This window comes from Oncorhynchus keta, chromosome 12 (genome assembly GCF_023373465.1).
Source record: "Oncorhynchus keta strain PuntledgeMale-10-30-2019 chromosome 12, Oket_V2, whole genome shotgun sequence".
In the NCBI taxonomy this organism is placed as follows: Eukaryota; Metazoa; Chordata; class Actinopteri; order Salmoniformes; family Salmonidae; genus Oncorhynchus; species Oncorhynchus keta.
Window position 1 is genome coordinate 12101268 of NC_068432.1, and position 18726 is coordinate 12119993.

The 18726-nt window shown below is 44.6% G+C and overlaps 1 protein-coding gene across 3 annotated transcripts in view; it reads right to left on the reverse strand.

Moving 5' to 3' along the window:
* The window catches only part of LOC118391766 (myotubularin-related protein 4), a 184755-nt gene that overhangs the window by 151244 nt on the left and 14785 nt on the right, over positions 1-18726 (reverse strand). The window contains exon 1 of one of the 3 annotated variants that reach the window (XM_052457743.1): positions 7432-7775. The exons of 1 other annotated variant lie outside the window; for it this stretch is intronic. The gene's annotated coding sequence lies outside the window, so the exon portion shown is untranslated. Of the gene's footprint in view, positions 1-2202; positions 2333-7431; positions 7776-18726 lie in introns of those variants that run through there. One more of the 3 variants, XM_052457742.1, reaches the window with a different exon arrangement.

Below are 18726 nucleotides of genomic sequence, written 5' to 3' on the forward strand. Positions count from 1 at the left end.
AATCTGTCCTTTGGTCTGATGAGTCCAAATTTGACATTTTTGGTTCCAACCCGTGTCTTTGTGAGACAGAGTAGGTGAATGGATGATCTCCGCACGTTTGGTTCCCACCGTGAAGCATGAGGTGGTGTGCTGGTGACACTGTCAGTGATTTATTTAGAATTTAAAAAGGCACACTTAACCAGCATGGCTACCACATCATTCTGCAACGATAAGCCATACCATCTGGTTTGCGCTTAGTGGGGCTATCATTTTTTGAAACCCCTTTTTTACTCCCCAATTTCGTGGTATCCAATTGGTAGTTACAGTCTTGTCTCATCGCTGCAACTCCCGTACGGACTCAGGAGAGGCAATGGTCAAGTGCCATGCGTCTTCCGAAACACAACCCAATCAAACCGCACTGCTTTTTGACAATGCCCACTTAACCCCGGAAGCCAGCCGCACCAATGTGTCGGAAGAAACACTGTACACCTGCCGACCGTGTTAGCGTGCACTGTGCCCGGCCCGCCAGAGGAGTCGCTAGTGCACAATGGGACAAGGACATCCCTGCCGACCAAACCTTCCCCTAACCCGGACAACGCTGGGCCAATTGTGTGCAGCCCCATGGGTCTCCCGGTCAGCTGCGACAGAGCCTGTACTCGAACCCAGAATCTCTAATGGCACAGCTAGCACTGCGATGCAGTGCCTTAGGGGCCTCTCGAGTGGCGCAGTGGTATATAATTTGTTTTTCAACAGGATAATGACCCAACACACCTCCAGGCTGTGTAAGAGCTATTTGACCAAGGAGGACCCTCCACAATCACTTGACCTCAACCCAATTGAGATGGGTTGGAATGAGTTGGACCACAGAAAGTATCTAAGTGCTCAGCATGTGGGAACTCCTTCAAGACTGTTGGAAAAGCATTCCGGGTGAAGCTGGTTGAGAGAATGCTGAGAGTATTTAAACCTGTCATCAAAGCAAAGGGTTGCTACTTTGAAGAATCTCAAATATAAAATATATTTTGATTTGTTTAACACTTTTTTGGTTACATGATCCCATGTGTGTCGTTTCATAGTTTTGATGTCTTCACCATTATTCTACAATGTAGAAAATAGTCAAAATAAAGAAAATCCCTTGAATAAGTAGGTGTCCAAACTTGACTGGTACTGTAGCTTCTTACTTTCTCGTGTTCTTAATTTTATTTGTTCTACGCTGTGTTCTGTTTTTGTGCTACATTGATTACAGCATTTCTGGGTATTGAGCCAGCAAGAAAGGAATTTCACTGTACTTTAGCACAGTGGTGTAAAATACTACTTAAGTATTTTTGGGGGGTATTTGTACTTTACTATTTATGTACTTTTTACTCCATACATTTTACCTGACACCCAAAAGTACTTGTTACATTTTGAACACTTTGCAGGACAGAAAATGGTCCAATTCACATACTTATCAAGAGTACATCCCCGGTCATCCCTACTGCCTCTGATCTGGCGGACTCACTAAACACAAATGCTTTGTTTGTAAATTAGTTCTGGCTATCCATGAATAAAAAAATAAGAAAAAAATTGTGCCTACTGGTTTGCTTAATATAAGGAATTTGAAATTAATCACTTTTACTTTTGATATTTAAGTATATTTAGAACTAAATACTTAGACTTTTACTCAAGTAGTATTTTACTGGGTGACTTTCACTTGAGTCATTTTCCATTAAGGTATCTTTACGTTTACTCAAGTATGACAATGGGGCACTTTTTCCACCACTGCTTGTACATGTGACAAAACTTGAAGTAGCATGCAAACTCAACATTATTTATTCAAAACTTCACACGCATCCTCTACCACAAGACATTCAATAATATGTTAAGAAAAAGCATGCAAGGAACAGAAAACTTGAATTAACACACCCACACAGTAAACTGGGTTGGCCGTGGGGGTGTAGGGCTTACACGCAGAGCACGCCAACTCCCAAGTTCAAAAAGTACAGTGTGCGAGAAGACCATGTTACAAAAAACATAACAGAGAGTATAACATTAACAGTTGTTTCCCCTGTCTGTAGTAGTAGTTAATCTACTCTTTCCTTCCTACATTTCACTGAGCAGTTTTTGCATGCTCCTCTCACTTCCCCATACTTCTGACTGACACACCCCTTTCTGCACACAGTCTTCAAACTAACAGAAAATACGTTTTACTACAAAATCATATTCTAAATCCAGAGCATTTCTTACCTGAGTGAAGCAGTTTTGTGAAAAATGTTTTCCCCAATGTAAAGTTGGAAGTAAAACTAATTTTCCTGCAAAGCAGTAGCGTGCAGCATACTCAGTCTCCCCAACACACTGGTTGTAATCCAGAGCATGACGTCCCTCCCTCTCTTTCACTCACACCCTCCCTCTTTCCCTCTGTGCCCCCCCATCCTCAATTCCACATTTTCATTTCTCCCTCCCGCTCTGCTGCGCTCTTTCTGACAGTGTGCTCAGTGTGAAGGGAGACTCTAGAGGGCCCGTCTACGTTTTACCTACTGTACCACCCTCGTCTCAGCCTCTCAGGCTTCTTTTCAACTAAACAAACCCAGTAGCTCTCATTTCAGCAGCTATAGGCTACTTCTATAAAGGGTTTCTTTGCTATACAATTTCAAGCCTGATCTTAGAAAGTAACCCAACAACAGCCAGGGCTGTTGCCAACTGAAAGCTAAAGTGGTTGCTCAACTAAAAGCTTTGCGATTATGCTGCGGGATTTAGAGGTAATTTGTAGTTTTGTTCAGTACCCTAGGTCACTACTTCATTGCTCCAGACCAGCGCAAGGGGGAGTTAGAGCACTGATTATGCTTTTGGGTCCCATGGCGCTACTGTCTCTCTAACTGACAATGAATGAGTGACATAAACCAAATAATTGAAATTGAACAATTATCAGTTTCTAACTGAATGATGAGTTAATCACTACAGTCCCTGGTTCGAGTCTAGGCTGTATCACATCCGACCGTGATTGGGAGTCCAATAGTGCGGCGCACAATTATTCATTTAGAATTATATAAAAAGCCAATCACAGTCCTCCAATCCTCTGAATGTAATTTTTGGCAGAGAGTCACGTATTGAAAAATATATTTTTAGATATACTGTAGGCCTACCGTTGCTGACATGCGTCTCACTAGTGTTGAGTAATGTGCCGTTAAGTGGCTTTATTTATTTAAAAAGCATACTGAAGTTCGAAGCAATAGGATTTGAAGCATTAGTCTACCCTAATGGTATGGTCAACTATTTCAGCACCGTTTCACACTACTCTGAGACAAGCATGGGGACTGGTCTTGATAAATCAATGAGATTTGTATTTCCACTGAATCTCTATTTGGGTATTGGTTAGACTACAATTGGGATGTGGAAATGTTATGCTCTTAGTACTGTAGCCTACTCCAGAGTGTCACGTTGTACAGCGCCATATTTTCCGTTCCATCCTAACGGAAACCCTGAGGGTTTTGTTTCTCGTTTTTCTTGGAATAGAAATACCATAATATTAAATCAAATTAATTAAGCTACATTTCTTAAAATCAATCCCATATACAATGTTCTTACAAAAAAAGGTTTTCAAATTCTCTAGTACAGCCAATACTGAAGGCTATCAAATGTTTCTCAAAGATGCCCTCTGGTGGTCAATATAGCACTAACTTGCATTAATGGTAACAAATAACATGCCATAGAATTCTGCGGCAAACCGCAAGGTGTGCTGCAGTATGACACAACTTTTAAAGGAAGAACCACTGTACTGGCCCAAGATCTCACAGAAAAGCTGACGCATGCATTATAGAGTTGCCCTTTATTCCAATTGTACACCTAGCAAGAGACTAGCGATGTTCCTGTACTGTACAATGTAATGTTAGTGTACATGTGATGGCAGAGTTTACAAAACAAATGCACACCCAATGGATACAAATCATCATGATATATCATTCTGCCAGGTAGACCTACTGTGCAGTCAACACTTAGCTAATTGCCTTTAAAAACTGACTAACTGGTTAGTGCATTATTACCGAATTGAGCATAAAATATTCTACCACGACCAAAAACTTTAAAATACCAAGTTGAAAAACAGTCATTTACATGTAAATGGACAACAGCTGTCCTTGACCACAAAAATTGGTTGAAGTTTTAAAATGTGTATATAGACCTGCGGCTATCAAACCGTTTTGCGGCCCTGACTCCCGTCTTCATCGGGGCCCTCCGACGCCCCCACCACAGTACCCAGCGCAAGTCAGGAATCCAAGACCCCCCCTCCTATTGTAGGGAGTTCTTATTGTATGGGTTTTGGTGGTTGCTGGAGCAAAGACATTGTGCTTCCTTTGTGCTAAGATGAGTTATACTCGGGAGCTTAAGGACATTCTAGACCGAAAACCCTGAGCCGCAAACGGTGATCGTGCATGCCGATACTAAAGACATCAAGCTGCGGCAATCGAGGGAGTTCAGACGGGACTTTGAATACCTGAGAGACTAATGGCAAGCGGATGGTCCTTTCTGACACTATCCCAACATACGGTCATGACTCACTTCTGCCGGCTATTTACACTGGACTCCTGGATGAAATCGAAATTCTGCCCCGAAAAAGCATTGGATTTTATTGAGAACTTCGATTTGTTTTGGAAGCGATCTCAGTTCTTATATAGGGATGGCTTCCAACTGAAGAGGAGCTAGAATACTGAATTTTAACATTGTACAAGCAGTAAACAAGCGATGGGATTTCAGTCCTGGCCCACAACAGGTAACCGTAATCAACTCTTGTTTTTAAGTCACATCCATGTTCGAGGCATAGGCCTAAATGGTACAGTCCTGGGATATATTGTATCTATACCAAATCAAGCCAGCCCGACAGGATCTTTAAACAGAGTGGAATTTTTACAATTTTGAGAGAATATCTGATCTTCAAATCGAGCAGCTGCGGTCTTGGACTGATTCATGTATATGCCAGAAGTTTGACTTTGAAAATGTATTTTACAGAGTTGTCAGAGGTTTGCCATATTTGTGTCCCTAAGCAATTTGAATTTCTAATCCTAAATGTGGGCTTGGTAATAATGCCCAAATGAAATCTAGTAGAGGGAGTCCTTTATTCACCTCAAAGCAGACTGTAGAAAATGATGCACACCCAGATGCACATTCTATATTTTCATTTCAACCATTTCATATCCATGATGTACTAAGTGCCTTGCTAAAAATCGATGTACAAAAATCCACATGGGCTGATTCTCTTGAGCCCTTCTTACTGCAGCTCTATGGCCCACTTATGCAGCTATGTGCCCCACTTGCAGCTCTGTGTTCCACCTATGGCAGAATCATTAACCTATATGTTTTACTTGACAATTGTTTCTGGTGTTATCGAAGTCCTGGAAAGCGACACAAAGGAGGAGATCCTTCTGATTTAAGACGAATACCGTCCAATTTCCAAGTTCTTAAATCCCTGGAATACTCTCAGCTAAACTTTAAACATAATTCTAATCTACACTAATCTATAAACGCAAAATGTAAAGTGTTGGTCCCATGTTTCATGAGCTGAAATTTAAAAAACAAACGTATTTACATCCCAGTTAGTGAGCATTTCTCCTTTGCCAAGATAATCCATCCACCTGACAGTTGTGGCAAATAAAGAAGCTGATTAAACAGCATGATCATTTCACAGGTGCACCTTGTGCTGGGGACAATAAAAGGCCACTAAAATGTGCAGTTCTTTCACACAATGCCACAGAGGTCTCCAAGTTGTAGGGGAGTGCGTAATTGGCATGCTGACTGCAGGAATGTCCACCAGAGCTGTTGCCAGAGAATGTTATGTTAATTTCTCTACCATAAACTGCCTCTGTAATTGTAGAGAATTTGGTAGTCTATCCAACAACCGCAAACCACGTCTAAACATGCCATCCAAGGACCTCCACATCCAGTTTCTTGACACTTGACAGTGTCAAAGACCTTGGAAAGGTCTATAAATAAGGTAGCACAATGGTGGTCCATCTGAGGGATCTTAAAAACCATTGTGGTACCTTATTTGGAGACCTTTCCAAGGCCTTCGACACTGTTGACCATGACATTCTCATTCAAAGTTTGACAAATAGGGCTGGATCAGGCTCCTTGCAAGTCGTTTGAGAATATTCTAGATTCCTGGATATTACAAAAGGTGTACCGCAGGGGTTGGTTCACTTTACTATTTATATAAATTATATTTGGCTATTGAAAAAGGAAAATATTAATCTGTATGCAGACGACACTTATGTATTCCATTGACTTAACTGTTGGCCAGGCTATTCTTGTCACGATCGCCGTAGTGAGGAGACCAAAGCGCAGCGTGGTGTGAATACATACTTTTAATAAATGACAAAAAAAGACAAAGTACACTAAACAACTACAACTACAACTACAACTACAACTACAACTATCGAAACTGAGTGCTGACATGCAACATCACAGACAATAACCCACGAACCCAAACTAGAAAATGGCAACCTAAATAGGCTCCCCAATCAGAGACAATGATAAACAGCTGCCTCTGACTGGGAACCAATCCAGGCCACCATAGACCTACAATATGTCTAGACACACACATCTCGACATACAAAAACCCTAGATGAGACAAAAACACACATACCACCCTCGTCACACCCGGACCTAACCAAAGTATATAAAGAAAACAAAGAATACTCAGGTCAGGGCATGACAATGCTAGAGCTGACTTTGTTGCCCTATAGAAAGCCCTGGTTGGTTTACAACTTGTACTTAATGTGGGCAAGACTAAATATATGTTACCTAATTGTTGCCCAAATACCTGGGCATTTGTATCGACAAAAATTTGTTTTAAAAAACGATGAGCTAGTTCAAAATATTTAATTTAAAAGTGGGTTTATTTTTTAGAAAAAGCCTAGATCTTGCCTCTCACGAAATAGCAGGAAGCAGATTGTACAATTTAACTGTACAGTTATGGTGACCATTTACCAGATTGCAGCAGCCACTACCTTTCAACCTTAGGATGCAGTCTACCATAGCGCCCTTCTCTTTATCACAGGTGACAGTTTTAATACTCACCACTGCATCAAAAGGTTGGCTGGTCCTCATTAAAGTCCTGTAGATCACTTCATTATTCCCTTTTTGTTTACAAAGCTCTGCTACACAAGCTTCAGATTAACCTAACTTTTCTGTTAAAAATATAAAAAAGATACCAAACCATTTTGGACAAAGACAGTCCTTACAAAGACGTATCCTGAATGTGACAAGTTTATTTTTGGATGCAATGTGCAGACATTCACAAAAGAAGCGACAGCATAACACATGAATTTAAACCGGAAAATGTAGGCTACATTAGTTCTAGCGCTGAGGAAAGATTGACGTAATACAAGCGGTCATATTTAGCCAACTCTCGGCTGACATAAACCACAATATGATTAGATAATAGCAATGATTATTTACAATTCATAACATCACGCGTGAGCTCACCATTGATAGAAAGTCATCCGACGATGGGTAGTTAGTTTGTGCGCACCAACATCTTTGCTTTTTCGCGTCGACCAAAGATAATAACAGGAGACACGATGACTTGTCTGGTTGCAGGATGCATGTTGAAGGGGGTGTATCGTCGAAGATAATTCGTTCCTCTTCCAGAAGTTACTCAAAAGATGAGTGAACCATTCCTTCGCCTCATAACATATTTGTTATGACTGACGTTGACGTGACAGCCAGAATGCATCGTATAATGTCAACAAATACGGCGCCACCCACACAGTTCCTTCGAAAAGTTAAGACCCCTTGACTTTTCCCACATTTTGTTACAGCCTTATTCTAAAATTGATTAAATAAAGCATTTCCCCCAGCAATTCCCCATAATGACAAAGCGAATACAGGTTCAGAAATGTTTTGCAAATTTTAAAATTAACCGAAACACCTTATTTCCATAAGTATTCAGAACCTTTTCCATGACACTCGAAATTTAGCTCAGGTGCATCCTGTTTCCATTGATCATCATTGAGATGTTTATACAACTTCATTGGAGTCCACCTATTTACATTCAATTCATTGGACATGATTTTGAAAGGCACACACACACCTGTCAATATAAACGTCCCACAGTTGACAGTGCATGTCAGAGCAAAAACCAAGCCATGAGGTCGAAGGGATGGTCCATAGAGCCCCGAGACAGGATTCTGTCGAGGCACAGATCTGTGGAAGGGTACCAAAAAATTATTTCAGCATTGAAGTTCCCTAAGAACACAGGGGCCTCTATCATTCTTAAAATGGAAGAAGTTTGGAACCGCCAAGACTCTTCCTAGAGCTGGCCGCCTGACCAAACTGAGCAATCGGGGAGAAGGGCCTTGGTCCGGGAGTTGACCAAGAACCCGAATTGTCACTCTGACTCTTGATTTCTTCTGTGGAGATGTGAGCAGTGGCAGTTCTAGACCATTTCAACTGGGGGGGCCAAGCTGGGGCCAGTTGTACTGTTAGAGGGGCCAGTTACATTAGATATTGTTGTACTCGTTTTCTTCACTGCATTGCAGGCATTAGCAGGCAAAAGACCATGTACATAATCAGCATCGTTGCCACTGTCTAATAACAGATGTAAAAAAAAAAGAACGATAGCAAAAATGAGTTATGTACAAATTATTTCCTACTCCACATTTAGGGGGGCCACAAGGGGTCCAAAATTGTTGTCACAGGAGCACTGAGTGTGCGTTTCGCTAGCCAATCTGATGCACATTTTCTTGTAAGGGCGATGCTTCGGCTAATGTCGCTGGCTGTGTGGAGGCTAATCTATGGAGACTGTGCCACAAAACGCTACAAAACCTGGCCAGATCATTTAAAGTAATCAGTCTCAAGTCAAACTAGAGTCCCAAGTCTTGTGGCTCCAAGTCTCAAGTTATTTTTGTTTCTACCAAGTCGAGTCTCAAGTCAACAATTTGTGACAAGTCAGACTCGAGTCCAAGTCACATAACAGAAGTCTGGTTTATGCTATCTACACTTTAACAGAAAAGTGGGGATTGAGTTACTGTAGGGACTACTTGTCTTCATGTAAAACAAGCTAGGTGTCACACAGCCAGGAGTGGTGGGTGTGGAGTCAAGCGCAGAGAGCAGAGGATAATGGGGGAAACCAAACTTTATTACGGTATCCAAAAGTAACTCCAAAAACAACAGGCGAAAACAAATATGTCCAACCCAAACCTGGGTACCAAACAGTCAGTGAACATGACACGCAATCAAACCTAGACTAACAGAGAACAAGCTCGCACAAAAGCAGGCGGGCCTAACAGGCTTAAATAGTCCTGAACCAAAACTCAAACAAGAAACAGGTGCAACCAATAAGACATAACAAACAGAAAAGGAAAAGGGGATCGGTGGCAGCTAGTAGACAGGCGACGACGACCACCACCCGGACAGGCAGGGGAGCCTCCTTCGGTGGAAGTCGTGACACGAAAAAGTTATATTTTGGTTTCATCTGACCATATGACATTCTCCCAATCTTCTGGATCATCCAAATGCTCTCTAGCAAACTTCAGACGGGCCTGGACATGTACTGGCTTAAGCAGGGGGACACGTCTGGCACTGCAGGATTTGAGTCCCTGGCGGCGTAGGGTGTTATTGATGTTAGGCTTTGTTACTTTGGTCCCAAGCTCTCTGCAGGTCATTCACTAGGTCCCCCCCGTGTGGTTCTGAGATTTTTGCTCACCGTTCTTGTGATCATTTTGACCCCACAGGGTGAGCTCTTGCGTGGAACCCCAGATCGAGGGAGATTATCAGTGGTCTTGTATGTCTTCCATTTCCTAATAATTGCTCCCACAGTTGCTTACCTATTGCAGATTCAGTCTTCCCAACCTGGTGCAGGTCTACAATTTTGTTTCTGATGTCCTTTGACAGCTCTTTGGTCTTGGCCATAATGGAGTTTGGAGTGTGACTGTTTGAGGTTGTGGACAGGTGTCTTTTATACTTATAACAAGTTCAAACAGGTGCCATTAATACAGGTAACGAGTGGAGGACAGAGGAGCCTCTTAAAGAAGTTACAGGTCTGTGAGAGCCAGAAATCTTGCTTGTTTGTAGGTGACCAAATACTTATTTTCCACCATAATTTGTAAATAAATACATTAAAAAATCCTACAATGTGATTTTCTGGATTTTTTCCCCTCATTTTGTCTGTCATAGTTGAAGTGTACCTATTTACAGGCCTCGTCTTTTAAGTGGGAGAACTTGCACAATTGGTGGCTGACTAAATACTGTTTTGCCCCACTGTATATGCGTCCAAACTAAGCCTGATGTCCTGTTCAGCATCATACATTACTATGAAGCGGCAGCCCCGGAGATGGACATCGCATGGGTGCTGAAAGTAGTCTAATTCTAGAAGGTCTAATTAGTTTAAACAGCCGTCCTTTAAATTTGACTTTAGACTACTAACAGGGTGGGGGTTGTTATAGCCTATTTCTTCCTAATCAGTAAATTAGGGGTAGGCCTACCTGTTTGAAAGACACATGGATCCTGTTCATTTTTCGGCTGGTGGCGCTAGTGTCAAACGTTTGTTCGTTGGTCATTTCAACCTGTTAAAGCCAGGGCTCTGCTATTTTTTAAACTGTTGTGCAAGGATTGGTAATTTACCTTTATTATACCAGCTTGGTTGCCCTTGAAATATGAGGTGTCCTTAGAAATATTTTTATTTATTTTTTATTTTACCTTTATTTAACCAGGCAAGTCAGTTAAGAACACATTCTTATTTTCAATGACGGCCTGGGAACAGTGGGTTAACTGCCTGTTCAGGGGCAGAACGACAGATTTGTACCTTGTCAGGGGTTTGAACTCGCAACCTTCCGGTTAGTAGTCCAACGCTCTAACCACTAGGCTACCCTGCCGCCCCATGATATGATCCAATGTGTTAATTTCAGGCAGCGCTGAAAGGGAAATGTTATACAAAACAAAAGCTGGTTTCAGGAGGTGACGAGGTTGGTTATGGCATTAATTTTGACAGCGGAAACACAGTCTATTCAGCCATGACGCACACTGCCCATATGCGCATGGAAAAACAGTTTTTAGTGCTTTTGGTGCCTCTATACTTTGTATTTAGAAACATTCCCCCCCATTCCTAAAAGAAACAAAGCTTTACTAAAAAGATAACGTTTGAGAGGAGGAAAACAGTGAGCTCACATTCCCTTTTTATTTATGTATTTTAGGCAGGCCAACATTTTAGCCATGCAAATCCTGTTTTGGATGTGCGTTAACCCCATCCATGATGTAGGCTGCAGGTGTCCATGCCCATCATGAAACGAGAGATGAGAAACCCCTGAATAGCAGTCAACTTCATATTTAAAGTTATTTTCCTGTAACAATTGCTTGTTTTCAGTTTCATACTGTACAGTCGTGGCCAAAAGTTGAGAATGACACAAATATTTATTAATTTTCACAAGGTCTGCTGCCTCAGTTTGTATGATGGTAATATGCGAACACTCCAGAATGTTATGAAGAGTTCAATGAATTGCAATTCATCTGATCAAAGTCCCTCTTTGCCATGCAAACAAACTGAATCCAAAAATATATATAATTACACTGCATTTCAGACCTGCCACAAAGGGACCAGCTGACATCATGTCAGTGATTCTCTTGTTAACCCAGGTGTGAGTATTGACGAGGACAAGGCTGGAGATCACTCTGTCATGCTGATTGAGTTCCAATAACAGACTGGAAGCATCAAAAGGAGGGTGGTGCTTGGAATCATTGCTCTTCCTCTGCCAATCATGGTTACCTGAAAGGAAACACGTGCTGTCATCATTGCTTTGCACAAAGAGGGCTTCACAGGCAAGGATATTGCTGCCAGTAAGATTGCACCTAAATCAACCACTTATTGGATCATCACGAACTTCAAGGCGAGCAGTTCAAATGTTGTGAAGAAGGCTTCAGGGCGCCCAAGAAAGTCCAGCAAGCGCCAGGACCGTCTCCTAAAGTTGATTCAGCTGCGGGATTGGGGCACCACCAGTACAGAGCTTGCTCAGGAATGGCAGCAGGCAGGTGTGAGTGCATCTGCACACACAGTGAGGCGAAGACTTTTGGAGGATGGCCTGGTGTCAAGAAGGGCAACAAAGAAGCTACTTCTCTCCAGAAAAAAACATCAGGGACAGACTGATATTCTGAAAAGGGTACAGGGATTGGACTGCTGAGGACTGGGGTAAAGTCATTTTCTCTGATGAATCCCCTTTCCGATTGTTTGGGGCATCTGGAAAAAAAACTTGTCCGGAGAAGACAAGGTGAGCCCTACCATCAGTCCTGTGTCATGCCAACAGTAAAGCATCCTGAGACCATTCATGTGTGGGGTTGCGTCTCAGCCAAGGGAGTGGGCTCACTCACAATTTTGTGTAAGAACACAACCATGAACAAAGAATGGTCCCACACACATCCTCCGAGAGCAACTTCCCCCAACCATCCAGGAACAGTTTGGTGACGCACAATGCCTTTTCCAGCATGATGGAGCACCTTGCCATAAGACATAACTAAGTGGCTCGGGGAACAAAACATCTATTTTGGGTCCATGGTCAGGAAACTCCCCAGACCTTAGTCCCATTGAGAACTTGTGGTCAATCCTCAAGAGACGGGTGGACAAACAAAGCCCCCCAATTTCTGGCAAACTCCAAGCATTGATTATGCAAGAATGGGCTGACATCAATCAGGATGTGGACCAGAAGTTAATTGATAGCATTCTAGGGCGGAATGCAGAGGTCTTGCAAAGGGTCAACACTGCAAATATTGACTCTTTGCATCAACTTCATGTAATTGTCAATAAAAGCCTTCGACACTTATGAAATGCTTGTAATTATACTTCAGTATTCCATAGTAACATCTGACAAAAATATCTAAAGACACTGAGGCAGCAGACTTTGTGAAAACAAAATTAGTGTCATTCTCTCAATTTTTGGCCACAACTGTATGTTCAAACCCAAGCCTTCAGTAGCCTCCCCTTGCCCTATTATAACGAAGGCTGGTTCAACAGCAATGCATTTTGCATTTGTGTATTTTTGAATCCTGACAATTTTATATTATTTATTTGTAAAAAGATAAGTTGTAAAATCCCATTTTAAATAAAAAAGTAATACTTTTACGACAAATAAAATGCAAAGTAAAATATCTTTTTTATATTAGATTTTTATTTTAGTTTTTGTAATAGGCAGGATTTTAAAAAAATACAAGCAAAATTATTAGAACGATTCACCGTCCTGGTTTTATGGTGAGAACATCCATGGTGTGCATGCAATACAACTTCTGGTTGTGTGAATGCGATCTTTAAGTTTCAATATGTTTATAAAATATACATTTGGAAAAAGTATAAAAGTGAGTGGAGATTCTCCCTTTCGCTTTATTTTGGATCTTCGCCCAGATGCTGTGAAAAGTTTGGATATGCATAAAACCCTCCATAGTCTGTTGTTTTAATTCTTTAGTCTATTCTTTTGGCCTTTACTACTTTACGAAAAAATTAATCATAAGAAATAAGGTTTGAAGTGTCAGTCCTAAATCTAGGAGATATAAAACAAAATCTCTAGGAAGAGTCTTGGTGGTTCCAAACTTCCATGTAAGAATGATGGAGGTGTCACGGTTCATGAATTCTCTCTCTCTCTCTCTCTCTCTCTCTCTCTCTCTCTCTCTCTCTCTCTCTCTCTCTCTCTCTCTCTCTCTCTCTCTCTCTCTCTCTCTCTCTCTCTCTCTCTCGTTTGTGTGGGCGTGGTTCCCAATCTCGGCCTGATTGTCTGCGCCAGCTGGAACCACTTATCTTCCCTTTATATGTTCTGTAACCAGTGTTTCTTGTTGTCAGATCTTTGTTACTTCCCTGAGGTTGTGTCGTGTGTCTGTGCTCTTCTCTCGCCGCCCTTGTGTGGATTATCTGCTGTGCTCCTTCCTACCCATCCGGACACACTCCCCTGGATTTCTCAGCACGCTATCATTGGAAGATGCGCCCTAGTCCCTGGGTCGGATTCCGTCTGAGTACAGTCTGTCTGTCCTGTTGCTGTTGTAAACTATATTCATTAAACCATCGTTGCTTGCATCTTGCATCCGCCTCTGTGTTGTCACAGAACGATCTGAACAGACCATGGATGCAGCGAGTTCAACGAGTCTGACCGAATTCATTTCCCGCAGTATCACGAGAATGGATCAACAAGAGGAGAACATCTCCAGCACAGGTCGGGCAGTAGAAGCCCTTGCGACGCAGGTAGCCCAGCTGATCCAACAATTACAACATCTGAGGGGTTCCGCTGCGCCACCTACACCGGCAGTTCAACCCGCCCCGCCAGAGCCGGATTCCCAGCTAGAGCCACGGCTACCGACACCAGAGGGTTATTCAGGTGATCCTGACTATTGCAGAGCCTTTCTTACGAGATGTTCCATGCATTTCGTTGCAGCCACGGACCTTCAACCGTGAACAGTCTAAGGTAGCATTCGTACTCACACTGCTATCAGGCAAAGCGGCTCTTTGGGGAACGGCGGTGTGGGGCGAACCAGGACCCATGCTGCACCTCTTTCCAGACACTCTCCGAGGAGATGAGAAGGGTCTTCGATCGGGCCGTCGCGGGTAGGGAAGCGGCCAGACTACTCGCTGACCTTCGCCAAGGAGACCGTTCAGTATCTGAATACTCCATCCAATTCCGCACTCTGGCCGCAGAGTGTCAGTGGAACGAGGAGGCGCAGTGGGACATGTTCCTGCATGGGCTGGAGGACCGGATCCAGAAGGAGATTTATGTTCTGGACCTTCCCAGGAGTTTAAACGGACTAGTGGAACTAGCCTTGAGGGTCGACGCTCGTCTGAGTCGTATTGGCCGCCGAGCATGCCCTAACAGACCGTATAACGACACGGAGGGCGGGCATGCCAGCGGCGGGAACACGGCCAGTTCAGCCTCCGCTCACGAACCCATGCAGCTGGGGAGAGCTCGCCTCTCCCGGGAAGAGAGGGAGAGGCGGAGATCCCAGAGACTCTGTCTCTACTGTGGTAGAGCGGGCCACTTGATCCACTCCTGTCCGGTAAAAGATCAGGCCCGGTAGTAAACATGAGGCTACTATCGGGTGGTGTCACCACAGAGAAGACCTCATCATCTACTCTCCTCCCGGTAAGACTAAGATGGGCCACCCACACGCACGACACCCAAGCCTTACTGGACTCAGGAGCAGAGGGTAATTTCATGGACTTCAAGCTCGCTCACAAACTCCAGATTCCTATCACCTCACTCACGCACAAGATATCCGTCAACGCTCTCAATGGTCAAGAACTCCCCAACATTTCTCACACCACTGAACCTATCACACTCATCACTTCTGGCAATCACACTGAGACACTATCATTTCTACTCATGGACTCACCCCTTGCACCATTAGTCCTCGGCCACCCTTGGCTCACCCAACACAACCCCAGAGTTGACTGGGGTCATAACTCTATATCCATGTGGAGTAACAAGTGTCTTGAGTCCTGTTTAGTGTCTGCCTGTTCGTCTGTGTCTGATTCTGTGTTTCTAGAGGAGGCAGTGGATTTGTCTAACGTGCCCGTTGAATACCTCGACCTGAAGGAGGTGTTCAGTAAGTCCCGTGCTGCTTCTCTTCCTCCGCATCGTCCCTATGACTGTGCAATAGAATTATTGCCAGGTGAGTCTCCGCCTAAAGGCAAGTTATATTCACTCTCTGTTCCTGAGAGGGAGGCTATGGAGAGATACATCTCTGATTCTCTGGCATCTGGATTCATTCGTCCTTCCTCTTCTCCAGCGGGGCGGGGTTCTTCTTTGTGGGGAAGAAGGACGGATCTCTGTGTCCTTGCGTTGATTACCGTGGGTTGAATAACATCACAGTGAAGAATACCTATCCCTTACCGTTGATGTCCTCAGCCTTTGAAAGGTTACAGGGAGCATCCGTGTTCACTAAGTTGGATTTACGTAATGCATATCATTTGGTTCGCATAAGGGGGGACGAATGGAAGACCGCGTTTAACACCCCCAGAGGGCACTTCGAATATTTGGTCATGCCTTTTGGGCTATCCAACTCCCCAGCGGTTTTCCAGGCACTCGTCAATGACGTGCTGAGAGATATGATTGATCAGTTCATATATGTTTACCTGGATGACATACTGATTTTTTCTTCTTCTCTCCAGGAACACGTTCAGCACGTCAGACGAGTGCTTCAGAGGTTGTTGGAGAATGGACTCTTTGTCAAGACGGAGAAATGCATTTTTCATGCACAATCCGTTCCATTCCTAGGTTACATCGTCTCGACTGAGGGTATTCGCATGGATCCTGACAAGGTTAAGGCTGTGGTGGATTGGCCAAGCCCAGATTCCCGTAAGGCCCTACAGAGGTTTCTGGGATTCGCCAATTTCTACCGGCGTTTCGTTCGCAACTTTAGTCAGATAGTCGCTCCTCTTACCGCCTTAACCTCCCCCAGAGTGACGTTCAGGTGGTCCGATACAGCCGAGGCTGCATTCGCCAAACTCAAGAGCCGCTTTGTTTCGGCTCCCATCCTCATAGCTCCCGATCCCTCGCGTCAGTTCGTAGTAGAGGTGGACGCTTCAGAGGTGGGGGGTAGGTGCGGTACTTTCCCAACGTTCCTCTTCTGACGACAAGATGCACCCTTGTACGTTCCTTTCCCATCGGTTATCACCTGCGGAACGCAACTACGACATTGGCAAAAGAGAGTTGTTGGCAGTGAAGTTAGCACTGGAGGAGTGGCGCCATTGGTTAGAGGGTTCGGGGGTACCTTTTATAGTTTGGACCGATCACAAGAATTTGGAATATATCAGAACCGCCAAGCGACTCAACTCCAGGCAGGCGCGGTGGGCACTCTTTTTCGGACGTTTTGACTTCTCTCTCTCGTATCGCCCGGGTTCCAAGAATGTCAAACCCGATTCCCTTTCTCGCATTTTTGACCATTCCGAACGCCCATCCACTCCCGAGTGTATCCTACCCGGGACCCTAGTAGTATCCACACTCACATGGGAGGTTGAATCGAGGGTCAAAACGGCCTTAGAAGGGGTAACGCCTCCGCCCGGTTGCCCGCCTAATCGGTTGTTTGTGCCGGAGGGGTGTCGGTCCGATGTTATTCGGTGGGGGCATTGCTCCAACGTAGCGTGTCATCCAGGAGTCAGTCGCACTAGCTTTTTGGTTAAGCAACGCTTTTGGTGGCCACTGATGGCTCGTGACATTCACAGTTTTGTCTTGGCTTGCTCGGTTTGTGCCACTGGGAAGACTTCTAATCGACCCCCAGATGGGTTACTCCAACCGCTGTCGGTCCCTTCGAGACCCTGGTCCCACATCGCGCTAGATTTTGTTACCGCCCTCCCGCCTCCCAGGGCAAGACGGTGGTGTTGACCGTGGTGGACCGGTTCTCGAAGGCGGCTCATTTTATTCCCTTGCCTAAATTACCATCTGCCAAGGAGACAGCGGTAGCTGTCGTCGATCACGTCTTTCGCTTGCATGGCCTGCCGATGGCCGTAGTTTCTGACAGGGGGTCCCAATTTGTGTCCAAGTTTTGGCAAGAGTTTTGTAGGTTACTGGGAGCGAGTGTCAGCCTGTCTTCAGGGTTTCATCCCCAGAGCAACGGTCAAACGGAGAGGGCCAACCAAGATTTGGAGAGAGTGTTGCGATGTTTGGTTTCTAAGAATCCCTCTTCCTGGAGTCAACAACTCTCTATGGTTGAGTACGCTCACAATTCGTTGCCAGTGGCAGCTACGGGTCTCTCTCCGTTTGAGTGTAGTTTAGGTTACCAGCCACCTATCTTTCCCAGTATGGAGTCCGAGGTCACTGTTCCTTCCGCTCACGCTTTCATCCAGAGGTGCCGTCACGCATGGAGCAGAGCCCGTGAGACTCTTCTCCGGGTGGGGGCGCGCACCAAGGCTAAGGCCGATCGCCACCGGTCGAAGCCTCCGGTATACGTCGTTGGCCAAAGAGTGTGGCTTTCTACGAAGAACATTCCACTCCGATCCGTTTCGAACAAGCTTGCCCCCAAATTTATCGGCCCGTTCAAAGTCACCAGGATCATTAGTCCGGTGGCGGTCCGGCTCAAGCTTCCTCCAGCGTATAGGAGAATTCATCCTACCTTTCATGTGTCTAAAATAAAACCTGTGTTTCAGGCACGCATTAACCCGCCGGTCCCGGTTCCCCCGCCGCCACGACTTGTTGATGGGGAACCCACCTTTTCTGTCAATCGTATTTTGGACTCTAGAAGGAGGGGACGCGGATTCCAGTACCTGGTGGACTGGGAGGGTTACGGCCCGGAGGAGAGAAGTTGGGTACCTGCTAGGGACATTCTGGATCACTCCCTTATCGATGATTTCAATCGACAGGTAAATTCGCCTGGGAACGCCAAGAGGCGTTCCTAGGGGGTATTGTCACGGTTCATGAATCCACTGCCTCTCTCTCTTTCTTTCTCTCTCTCTCTCTCTCTCCCCGTGTGTGTGTGGGCGTGGTTCCCAATCTCGGCCTGATTGTCTGCGCCAGCTGGAACCACTTATCTTCCCTTTATATGTTCTGTAACCAGTGTTTCTTGTTGTCAGATCATTGTTACTTCCCTGAGGTTGTGTCGTGTGTCTGTGCTCTTCTCTCGCCGCCCTTGTGTGGATTATCTGCTGTGCTCCTTCCTACCCATCCGGACACACTCCCTGGATTTCTCAGCACGCTATCATTGGAAGATGCGCCCTAGTCCTTGGGTCGGATTCCGTCTGAGTACAGTCTGTCTGTCCTGTTGCTGTTGTAAACTGTATTCATTAAACCATCGTTGCTTGCATCTTGCATCCGCCTCTGTGTT